We start from the raw sequence: 13,173 nt of genomic DNA on the forward strand, positions 1-13,173 counted from the left end.
CCAAGAAGAAAATAGAAAAACTGAGACTAACAGGAAGCAGGGTCCCCACGCTGGCACATGCTGGAATTCTACTAACTTTTCCCGCGTGTCCCTGAAGATTACTTTCCGAGAGGAGGGCTGGGTGGGGAGCAAAGAAATCATCGCATCGATTTTCTGTGGAAATAAAGGAATTTATATTTTTTAACTCGAGAGTATCAGCATAAATCGGAGCCACATGGAGCGAAACTCTCCTCCTGAAAATACACGTGCGCACGTACGCACACACGTGCACACTTTAGAGCTCTAGAAGGCAGACTTTGAGAAAGGGAGGGGGAGAAGGGACAGGAATTCAGGCCAAAGACAGGGATAGCTGCCTGTGGTGTCATCCCCACAGCAAGGCTCACCTGCCCCTCCCCAGGTGACCGGCACGTGAGGAAGTTCCCGCCACGGGGCCTGACTGTGCACATTTCTTGAAGAACTGTGTATAGTGGCCTCGGTGTAGGAGTGTGTGTGTGTGTGTGTGTGTGTGTGTGTGTGTGTGTGATAGATGGCGGTCTTGTATCTGATGTCTCCCAGCAGTCCGCATTTTACGGTTCACAAAGTGCCTTCTGCGGGTTACCCTACCCAACTCAAATTGCCGCGGCCAGTTGTGTGCACCCCATTCTCCCGACATGCACGCGTGGGATGGATGGATGGGAAACGAGCCTTGGGGAGGCCAGGTGCCTTGCCAGAGCTCACACCCCCGGCAGGTGGCAGAGGACAGGCTCAAATCCACCCGCCGCGGTCACCTCAGACCCAGAGTCCCTCAGGGCCACAATCCCGCTCCGCAGTGGCATGATCCAATCAGGGGCTCCGGTTAGACGGAGCAGGGCTGGAGGCAGGCAGTGGTCAGGCTCTCAGCAGAAGGTGGGCTGTGACAGGGCACATCCTGGGCCCAGCCCCCACTCTCAGCCAAAGCTGGCACCAGGCAACCTGGGCCCACTGACCCTTCGCTCTGCCCCCCGGTCTCCCCTCTAGCTTCAGGTTTCCCATGTGACCTGGACCCCACCAGAGGTGACCCGGTGGTGACCAGAGCTCCCGGCAGCCCTGCCCCACCCAACTCAACAGGGCCTCCAACTTGCTGCACAGCCAATTCTCTGTGTCACTGGAAGTCCCTCTGCACCCTCCAGGTACAACAGGTCCCTGTCCCACCTGGAGCACTGCCCAAAGCCTCCCACAAGGCCCTCTGGGCGCCGTGTGCACTCTTCCTGACGCGGAGCCTTGTGCCATGGCATGTGGTCATTACCTGGCCACCGGGGGCTGGCCTCTTGACAGAGGGGCTGCGTGTTACCCTGAGCCCCCAGCCCTAGCCCTTGGGACCTACTACATGCCAAATAATCGTGTTGAATGGATGTGATAGAGGGGACAAAGTCCAGAAGGTGTCACGTGAGATGCGTGAAAATGCCCTCGCTGAACTATCAACAATAGCCAACTTACGGAAGGAGCCCAATGTCCATCGACTGACAGACACATAAAGAAGATGTGGTGTATATATATATGCAATGGAATACTACTTGGCGATCAAAAAGAATGAAATCTTGCCATTGGCAACAACGTGGATGGAACTAGAACGTTTTCTGCTAAGCGAGACAAGTCAGTCAGAGAAACATAAATATCACATGGGTTCAGTTGTATGTGGAACTTAAGAAAGAAAAGAGATGAACATAGCAGAAGGGAAGGAAAACTATAAAAACTGAGAGGGAAGCAAACCGTAAGAGACTCTCAAGTGCAGAGAACGAACTGAGCATTGCTGGAGGGGAAGTGGGTGGGGGGATGGGTTAAACGGGCGGCGGGCGTTAAGGAGGGCACTTTTCGGGATGAGCACTGGGTGTTGTATGTAAGGGATGAATCACTAAATTCTACTCCTGAAATCATTATTACACTACATGCTCACTAACTTGGATTTAAATAAAAGTTTAAAAATATAAAAAAGAAAGAAAATGCCCTGGCTAAAAGCGTGGGTCAAGGGAGAAAATGCCAACCTCCTCATCAACAAGACAACGCCTGCACCTGCACACTGCTTTCCCAGCAGCTTCCCCTCCCCTCCGGAGAGGGCACTAAGCTCCCAGGGCTGCTACCCGGTTCAGGTGTCATTTATGTATCCCCCGATTCAGGCCTTAACCCTCACCTGGCCTTTGGACTCACACCCAGGAGTGCACAGTCAAAAGCACTTCATGGCCACTGGAAGGCTCCGGGCCTCCTCCCCTCTCCTTGAGATAAAGGGTCACCAAAGCATTCTGGGATCTTCACCGAAGGAATCCAGACCTTGAGTCTCTCAGGACCCACACACATCAGCACCCCTCGACGTCAGACCCAATGCTGGGTGGGAGTGAGATGCTCTAGGACAGGACACTGGTCAGAGGGGACAAGTTATTTCTTAGACCCCTTACAAGACCTTGAATCAGGGCGATGGGCAATGTCTGTTTGGTGTAATATACCTAACACCTCCTCAGCCACTGGCCACCCTTTTCCACAAAGGGGGCAGGGCTCTAGCTCAGGGACATCAACAGGAACTAGTGTCTGGCTGGAATTTAATCACACCGCTTTGGTTTCCTTCCCTTTATTTGTATACTGTTTGTGACAAGTGATATTGGCCTTCTGCTTATAATATGGAAGCACAATTGCCTCCTTAAATGTAAGTAAAATGTGTATGCATTGGCTGAAAGGAAACTTTAAGATAAAGTAAGAAAAGATGCTATTTAAGTAAATGATAGCGCGGGTGATACACGTACATAAAAATGTCATGAAGTTCTCAACGCCAAGTTGGGAGACTTGGGAGTTTCCTGGGCTGCTCGGATCACAGCTGGTCTACACTGCTACGTGCTGAATTACTGAAGCTGCTGGATAAATAAGCAGGTCCCCATCCCAGCAGAGAGAAGATCCTGATTCGGAGCACAGCAACAGGTGGGGTATGAATCTGTACTCACAACGAGCCCCATGGATGATTCTAATGCAGGCCACCTGGTAGACCAATGGGTCTCAGAGACCCTGGCCTCCGGACCAACAATCCCTGAAATCAAAGCACAAAGCCTGCTCCTACTGCGGGCATATCCCTGATGGCTGACTTCTATTGGAGTCAAAGCAGGCTTCACTCTACTGCTCCGGAACAGCCATCGTTTCATCCACGGGACAATCGAGCATCTCCCACATACCACGTACAGCCCACAGATTGGAAGGGAACCACAGCTCACTCTCCACGTTCAAACGGATGCAACACCTAACGAGCGGAAACGTATGAGACATAAACTGGTAACAGTAAGCTCACACCATCATGAGGCCATCATCGAACCCACCGGCCTTTACTGAGCACCTGCAATGTTGGCAGCCCCCTTGGGGTTCGAGAGTCAAAGGTCACAAGTTCAATTATGAAAGATTTCAGAGTATAAAGGGGAGAAGACAATGGTGTCAAGACCAAGATGGCGGAGCCCCCAGGGAGAATGCCTCCCACAACTTGGAGCAAAGAACGGAGGGTGGAGGTAAGAGGACAGTGGCCAAGGAGGTGTCCTAAGGGACAGGGGTTCACAGGCACAAAGGGGAGGCACGCAGAACAGCAGCCAGGGCTGAGAAAGCGACATATGTAGGAAGTAGTCACATGGATGATAAAACCCGGTGGGGGGGGGGGGGGGGGGGGGGGGGGGACACTGTGATTACATTAGCATATCATTGTTTCCATTTCACCTGCAGAAGGTCTCAACCTGTTTCTGAAAGAGCTAAAAGTTCTAGGAGGGCCTCCGGTAAGCTAAATGAAGTAAATGAGAGATTGATGAGGTCTAAGCTAACCGCCGCTTGTCAGTGGACAAAGGCAAGGGCGTCCAGGTCTAGCCTGGCCCTGCTCGTATACCTTTTGGGACATTTCATAAGGAGCCTGGAGTCCCTAAAAAGAATGGGAACCTGCCCTCTGTAACCAACCGACTGCTCTGACACAAACAGCCAGCCCTAGGCTTCCGACTGCTCTGCTTTGGGAAACACACCCCCCCTCCCCCAGGGGTAATGTTCCTTTTCAAGCCTACAGGATCTTGACCCCAGCCAGGGGAATCATGCTCACGGCACACTCTGCATGCCTACACGTAACACCAAAAAAAGGTAGTGCATTTAAATTTAAGATGACACATTTTAAATACTTCTGATACTGATTTAAACAAAACAAAACAAAAAGCTGTTTTCAAAGAAAAATATATTTAGGGCACCTGGCTGGCTCAGTTGGTGGAGCATGCGACTGAACAGAAGTTTTAAGAACAAAAGAAAAAAGATATTCACGTGTATTTACTTATTTTTCCATCGATACCCCATCTGTGCCTCCATGAAATCCCTGCCCCTTCACTAGGTTGGTATCTCTCTTTGGACAAGTCACTTGACCTTCTCAGGCCTACCTTCCTCATCCGAAAAATGACAGACTGATGGGTCGTCACTCTGGCTTTTTGGCGTCCCAGGAATGTAGTATTATGGTTTTAGGAGCAAAATCCCCAGAATGTGTCCCATCAGAATGCTGGTATATGCACTGGACTCCTACCCTCCATCAACCCTTGGCTTTTAAGTAACTGGCGGCCCTGTGTTCTGGGAGGAGGGTCGAGGGAAGATTCAGGAGTGACCGCACACACACACGTGGTATCAGGCACGCGGTAGGCACTCCGCGAACATCTATCGAGGGGAGGGGGAAGAGGGTAGTGGCCGCACAACGGGGCGGGCTTCTGCATTCTCACGTTTCTCTAAAATCCTGTAATCCTCTACTTCCTGTGTAACTTGCTAGCAATTATACGTGCAAATAACATTTAAGTGTAGGTTGATTTTTTAAAAAAAAATTCCTTAACGGAAAAGACGTGTAATGCCGAAAACAAAATTGGTTATTTAAAAAGAAAGCTTTGAGGGAGGAGTCTTTGGGGAGAAAAAGTACTCAGGAATACCCAAGTCTTCCAACATGTCCATTTGCAATGCGAGCACCACGGGACAGTGACAAGATCTCAGGTAACTACCGCTGAGACATTTTGTTGCTTTTTTTTTTTGAAAAAGGAATACTTAAAAAAGATGATCAGGGATACCTGAGTGACTCAGTCAGTTGAACATCCAATTCTTGATTTTGGCTCAGGTCGCGATCTCACTGTTCATGAGTTCGAGCCCCACACCGGGCTCTGCGCTGACCACACGGAGCCTGCTTGCGATTCTCTCTCTCTCCCGCTCTCTGCCTCCCCACCACTCACGCCCTCTCTCTCAAAATAAATAAATAAAAAAAAAAAAGATACTGTATCATTGAAATTCTAAAATACCTTTTTAAACTGTATTTATTTATTTTCAGAGAGGGCACAAGAGGGTGAGGGGCAGAGAGAGGGGGAGAGAGAATCTCAAGCAGGCTCCATACTGTCGGCACAGAGCCCAGTGTAGGGCTCAAAGTCATGGATGATGCCCTGAGCCGAAATCAAGAGTCAAATGCCCTGCCCGCTGAGCCACCCAGGCGGCCCCCCCCACCCCCAAGCAGCTATGTTTCTAAATCTACACTTTTTTCATTTTGGAGTGGTGGCACCGTAAGAAGTTTTTCACATATTTAAAATAAAACTTGCACTGGTCTTGGAATTCACAGTCTTTCACAGAAAACCTGCACCACAAGAGGTCATATGTCAATCTTCAAACAGCAATCTTCCCCAGACAAAAGAAACATTTTTAAAGTAGAAAATGTTTTAAATTCTGTCTCTAGAATACTACCCAACAAAATATATGGGAGGGAGGCAAAAATGTAGTAACAGGAAAATGTACGGTTTTAGATGTGTTTATTACCAAAATATATGAATATGAATGAACTAGAAGAAAAACCAAAGCCAATAATGAAGAGAGGAAGATGTTAAAAAATAAAAAAAAATAAAAGGAAAAATTACTACCTTAGAAGCCATAAATACAAGCAATAGATTCGATTAATAAATCCAAGGCTTAATTCTTCAGACAGACCAAATCCATATCTAAAGTTCTGAGAAGTTCCAACAAGGAGAAAGATCGGTTGCAGAGAACGAGAATGGGGCATAATTATGGGTCCAAAATTTAAATTATAATCAAGTACTACACATTCTTTTTACTAATAAATCTGAAAACACGGATAAAAGATTTTCCAGGAAAAGATGTTACTAAAATTGGCTCAGTAAAGAAATAGCAAAACCAATAGCCATGTAAGTCGTTGGAAAATCTGTAAGAGATTTATGTTCCATAGAGATTCTGGGCCCAGATAGTATTCAGGGAAAGTTTTGAAAGCCCCAAAGCTAGATTATTCTCATATTATTTTTACTGTCCCAACATACACACACACACACACACACACACACACACAGTCAAAAGCAGGACAAAGGGAACTTGAGGACTATGGCTGCTTGCTGAAAGGGCCCTAATATTTCACTCTCCCCCTGTTGGGGCCCCAGTCAGCCCCTTTGCTCTAGGGCTGGGATTTAGTATTGCAGCTCCTCTCTCCAATCCCACAGGCCTTGATTCTGGGTTTGGCTACCTGACGTGGTAATGAACACTAGCTGGTCAGACCCAAGCAGAGGCTAGAAATGGGCTTGATTGAGCATTAGGGCTTCTTGGTGCTTGTATCTTCCCTCCCTACGAGAAGGAGCCTGGGCTAGCCTGCTGGAGAGATAGGAGAGACTCGTGGAGCAAAGTCCAGTCACTAGATCGACACTCAGTGGGCCCGCAAACAGATGAGCAGGCCTCACTGAGTTCAGAACTGTCCAGTGTATACCCCTGACTCAAGACTCAATAAATGCTTTATGGTTTTAAGCCACTAAATTTGGGGCCAATTTATTGAGCAGTATAGTGTCAATAAACAACTGAAGACCACTTTGCCTTCTTAACAGGGATGTGAGAAATTGTAGTTACAACACTAGAAAACTAAATTCAGCAGCATATTAAAAACATACACCTTGACAGATGTCCCCCAAATGTAAGGATGTTTTGATACTGGGAAACCCATCAATGAATATTAAGTCCTACCCTCAGCAATAAGACAACACAAAGAAATAAAAGGCATTCAAATCCAGCAAGGAAGAAGTCAAACTTCCACCCTTGGCAGAAGACATGATACTCTACGTAGAAAACCCAAAAGACTCCACCAAAAAACTGTTAGAACGGATACACGAATTCAGCAAAGTCACAGGATATAAAATCAAAGTACAGACATCTGTGGCATTTCCACGCACCAATAATGAAGCAGCAGAAAGGGAAACCAAGCGATCGATCCCATTTACAATTGCACCGAAAACCATAAAATACCTAGGAGTCAACTTAACCAAAGAGATCTATACACTGACAACTACAGAAAGCTTATGAGAGAAACTGAAGAAGACACAAAGAAATGGAGAAAGCTTCCATGCTCATGGATTGGGAGAACAAACACTGTTAAAATGTTGATAGTACCCAAAGCAATCTACATATTCAATGCACTCCCTATGTGAAAACCAGAAATAGACTCTCCCTTAAAATAACAAACTTGCATCGTAAATCTACAGTCAATATCACAATCAATGATGAAAACACCAGGGGCCTTTCCGTTTAAGTCCACAACATAAAGAGAGATTCCTTCTATTTGCACAAGTTTTTAAAACTTCTTTATGTTTGAGAGACTGCAAGAAAGGAATAAAAAATTTCAGAGAAATAAATGTAAGAGAAATTATTTATAGGTGATATGACTAGTTACCTAGGAAACCCGAGAAATCAACCAAACATCTACTAAAACCAGCAAGACATTTTAATAAACAGGCCAGTCCCAGGATGTATATATATAAATCAATACAAAAATACTATTACTAAAATAAAATTGAAAATTGGATCCCATTTATAATGACAAGAAAAGAGAAATAACTAAGGGAAAAATAATATCCAAAAAAGTCCTTAGTAAGAAATGATAATGCTGTTCATCCAAAATTATGGCTCACAACAGGACAGTGTCATAATATATATAAGCAGCTGTTAACAAATCATTAAGAGAAGACAGATACCTCAGTAACAAAGTGACCCAAGGATATGAATGGGCCACACACACACACACACACACAAAGATTCATAAATTGTTGATAAATATAAGGGGAAAAAATTCAACTGCATTAGTAGGTACTTAAAGAGAGTCTCCTTCCCCAATTCTTCCGCCCCAGTCTTGCCCTTGCTTGTGTGTGGGGGAACTTACTCCTGGCCTCCCTCCGTGCTCAGCTCCCCTAGGGAAGGGACAGTGACTTCTATGATCCAAGAAACTAGGAAGAGGAACCTGGCTGGTAGGGCTTATTTCCCTCCAGGCTCTCCCTCTCTTCCTGGATCTGACTATGACACATTCCTTCTGGCCTGCCCTGTGTGCCGTGTCAAGGGTAGTGGCCCTTCGAGGAAGTGAAATCACAGCAAGCCCACTCAGCCACAGGCCAAAAGCTCAATTCTCCCACCAGCTTCCCAGTCATAACTGATTGATCCCTAACGTTCACCCTCCTGGGCAATCAATTAGTGAATCTAAGAGGGGAAGAGTGTGTTGCTTATTAGACTTCTAAACCCAGCAATGCGTGAAGATGTGAAAAGCCACCTCCTGGGTGGCTCAGTTGGTTAAGCGTCCAACTCTTGATTTTGGCTCAGGTCATGACCTCGCGGCTCGTGAGTCTGAGCCCCACGTCGGGCTCTGAGCTGCTTGGGATTCTCTCTCTCTCCCTGGCTCTCTGCCCCTACCCTGCTCATGCTTGCTCGCTCTCTCTCTCTTCCTCTAAAAAATAAATAATTAACTTAAGAAAAGAAAATGTGAAAAGATTTTAATCTAGAAAATTGGCCAAGAAAAGGCGATGGTCGTTGACGACAAGAATGCTGCTGCTCTGGAAAAGGAAGCAGGACACAGCCTTCAGGAAGGCCAACCGCAAAGCTCGGCACCAACTTCGTAAAGTGTCTGCTCCCCTGTGAATGCATCTGCAATTTCGATGCAATCCAGTTCACATGTACTGTGATACAGAAAGAGTCGGAAAGAATTGCGTAAGGGGCTTCAGATCTATCACACGTCAGAATCATCAGGCAGCGATCACTCAGCGCACGGCACTAGTACATGGCAAAGACAGGTCAATAGGAGCGAATACAAGTGAGGAGATCAAACCAAATACACACAGACATTCCGGACATCATCAAGGTAGCGTTTCAAGTCCATTGAAACAAAGTAGCGGCCGCCCTGGGCGTCCATCTGAAAAGGAAATGGATCCCTTTTCTCGCTCTACATCAAAATAAATGCTAGATGGACCAGTGACTTCCATGTAAGAAAAGCAAACCTGTGAAGCTCCCGGATGAAAACACTGGCACGGCGCTAACCTCATGAAGCCTTTCTGGGTCTCAAAGCAGGGGCTATGCTCCTTTCTAGGACCCCCGTGGTAAGTGCAGTAAGTGAAACATAGGTATTCTGTTCCTGTAGCAACCTTTAACAACATAACCATAATCCAATTAAGAAATACAGCCTTAAAAATGGAATATGAAAACTACTCCATCCAAAAGAAAACAGGAAAAGTATGTATGTGTTGGGCCTGTATAAAAGAAATAGAAGGATAATGAATTTAACTCCCATGTGAATAATTAGATTAAACGTAATTAGATTAAGTGTTCCGTTTTAATGGAAGAGACCTTCCTCCGAATGGATTAAAATGCAACTAGTTACTGTTTACGAGAAATGCACTTTAAATATAAATACTCGAGAAATGCACTTTAAATATAAATACTATAGGGGCGCCTGGGTGGCTCAGTCAGTTAAGCGTCTGACTTCAGCTTGGGTCATGATCTTGCAGTTCGTGGGTTTAAGCCCCACGCTGGGCTCTGTGCTGACAGCTCGGAGCCTGAAGCCTGCTTTGGATTCTGTGTCTCCCCCTCTCTCTGCTCTTCCCCTGCTCATGCTCTCTCTCTCAAAAATAAACATTTAATTTTTTATTTTTTAAAATTCACATCCAAATTAATTAGCATATAGTGAAACGATGATTTCAGGAGTAGATTCCTTAATGCCCCTGACCCATTTAGCCCATCCCTTCTCCCACAACCCCTCCAGTAACCCTCAGTTTGTTCTCCATATTTATGAGTCTCTTCTGTTTTGCCTTCCTCCCTGTTTTTATATTATTTTTGTTTCCCTTCCCTTATGTTCATCTGTCTTGTCTCTTAAAGTCCTCATATGAGTGAAGTCATATGATTTTTATCTTTCTCTAATTTCACTTAGCATAATAAAATAAACATTTAAAAAAATTTTAATGTAAATACTATAGACAGGTTGAAAGTAATAATAACAATAACAATAATAATAACGGAAAAAGGTAGTCCATGCATACCTATGTATCATTAAGCCTAAGAAAGCTGAGGTGGCTGGCTGAATATCAGAGTGGACCTAAAAGAATTTCTACACAAGATACAGAGGAGATTTTGTAATGATAAAAGGACCTAAGCAGACATAACAAGGTGTAAAACCTACTGAGAGTTTCAACATACATGAAAAAAAAAAAACCCAGATGGAACAAAAGGGAGAAATAGACAAATTGACAACACTAGCTAAGGTCACACTACTCTCGCAGCAACCAACAGAAAGGACGAACAACAAGCCAGTGATCTTCTAGAAGATTCGATCGCACTGTCCACCAACTCTGCCATGTGCAAGAATACTGCTCCATCCAACAGCTGCAGAAAACGCTTTCCTTCCCACCCTGCTTGTGGAACACTGGCTGATACAGACCACGCGCTGGGGTACAAAACTCATCTCAACTGATGTAAAGATCAAAACCGTAAACAATGTGTTATCTGATCACAAAAGGAAACTAGAAACTAAAAACAAAACGATACCTTCTCCGGTTCTCAAACAGATAGAAATTAAGCAATGCATTTCTACACAAGCCATGGGTCACAGAATTAAATTACAGGGGGAAATGTAAAATATTTTTAGCTAAATGATAATACAAACATAGCCCTTAAAAATTTGTAATATGCAGCTAAAGATGTGCTTCCGGGGATATTTACATTTCTAGACGGTTCTGTGGGAAAAGAAGAAAGGTTTTGTGTCAGTAACCTAGGGATCTGCCACAAGAAGCTAACAAAACAGTAAAATCAAAAACAAAGTAGAAATACAAAAGGGTAGACAGAAGGCTGCCATAGAAGACAAAAGATCTTTGAAACCAAAATTGCTTGCAACACGGATAAAATTATTAAACCCTTAGCAAGGTTGAAGAAAAAGCGAAAGAAAACACGACTTAACCAATTTCAGGCATGAAAGAGACTGGCATTACTATAGAGAATGAGGGTGTTACAGTGAGAAAATACTATGAAAAACTGTATGCCCATAAATTGAGCTCAGATGACATGGACAGTTCTTTGGAAGACACAGATGATCCACCTGTCACAGAATGAGAAGTATCTGTCGGGTCCTGTATTTGTTACGGAAACAGACTTCACCGTGAATGCCCTCCTCCCAACACGCCCACACACCCACACTCTCCAGGCCCAGAGGACCATGCCGACGGATGCTATCAGACATTTAAAAGGGACATGAAAATAATAATCCTACCCTCTTTCACAAACTACAGGAGGAAAGAAAACCTCCCTAACCCTTATTATAAGGCCAACATAACCCCTACACCAAAAGCAGACAAGAATCTAATGAGAAAAATATTATAAACCAATATCCCCTGAACATAGACTTAAAATCCTTAATAAAGTATTAGGAAATCACAGTCAGTACTTTCTCTTTACCTACACACACACACACACACACACACACACACACACACACAGGAAAAGAATGGGCAGCTCATTTGTGGACCTAAATTGTCCATATTCCCAGGACTATACCTAATTAGGCCACCCTGTTCTTATTTATTTAAAACCCTTCAGCCCACATGGATTTCACTATTCCTTTGATAACCTACTTCAATATTTCGCGGGCTTAGCTCTTAAGCTATTTCTACAAAAGACTGGTGGTGAACCACCAAGAGAAACATGTATTACAAAAATAAATAGGGCACAACCTTAAGAAATGTACTTTTAAAATTACTGTGAGTTTATCACCAGTGAACTCTGATGTTCTCAAACAGTTGTATATAAAACTGCCTTTACCCAAACCGCTGAAATCATCCAGTGTGCACATAAATAAAAGAGTACCCAAGGTCAACGTAAGGAGACGATATGAAACAGAGTAAAATCAGCAAATTAGCCTGATGTGAGGCTTTAGGTTTTTCGTTGTTGCTGCTTTTACAGTTGCTGTGGTTACCCTCTGTTTCAGAGTCATTTTATCCTCCAATTGAATTTTCTCTTCAAAGGTTTAAAATGGGGTAAGAGAGCATGAAAAGAGAAATGTGAATATACAGCTGAGATGATCTTCACGAGCTAGTCACTAGGTGCTAGCTAGAGAAAAACCCCAAACCCAATGCAGCACACAGTCATTCACACCCACCCTTCGATCTGGCTGCTTTTCTAGGGGGTCACAGGGACAAGCTACAGCAGTGGAGACCTCTTGTGAATTTTATTAACTGATCGGCTCATGTCTTCGTCTTCTATCCAACACAAAAATAACATTCCAAGTCGAAGTTCATATATTCTCCAGAGATATTTCTTTTGCAACAACTATTAGGACACATGGTCTTTTTATTTTTTTTTTTTAAGAGACAGAGCACAAACAGGGGAGGAGGAGAGAGAGAAGGAGACACAGAATCCCAAGCGGGCTCCAGGCTCTGAGCTGTCAGCACAGAGCCCGACGTGGGGCTCAAACTCACGGACCGCGAGATCATGGCCTGAGCTGAAGTCGGACGCTCAGCCGACTGAGCCACCCGGGCGCCCCAGGACACATGGCTTTTTTTCAAAAAAGATTTTCCAAATGTGCTGATTCCTTTACATGCAAAGTTGGGCGCAGACCAAAAGTCTAAGGAGAGGGTAGAGCTTTAGGGAACCGCGTTTGTGGAAAAGAAAAAGCGGCACGTGAAGAGGGGCCGTTGGCTCCCTGTGTCAGTATTTACCGAGCAGCTGTGACACATTCGGCTCGGGGGACAGCGGCGGGTAAGGTGGATGCGGTCTCTGCCGCCCTGGAGCTTAAACACTGACCAGGAGGACAAACAGGTGACACAACGTGAGGAGCCCTCGGAAGAAGTGGCAGTTGGAGCGCGCTCAGCAGGGGCGTCGCCCCGACCGCAGGCGGGTGGCGGGGACCGAGGA

At 45.1% G+C, this 13,173-nt stretch overlaps 1 protein-coding gene across 1 annotated transcript in view; it reads right to left on the minus strand.

The window, feature by feature from the left end:
• The window catches only part of ADAM12 (ADAM metallopeptidase domain 12), a 348,424-nt gene that overhangs the window by 315,820 nt on the left and 19,431 nt on the right, over nt 1–13,173 (minus strand).

This window comes from Panthera uncia, chromosome D2 (genome assembly GCF_023721935.1).
Source record: "Panthera uncia isolate 11264 chromosome D2, Puncia_PCG_1.0, whole genome shotgun sequence".
NCBI lineage: Eukaryota > Metazoa > Chordata > Mammalia > Carnivora > Felidae > Panthera > Panthera uncia.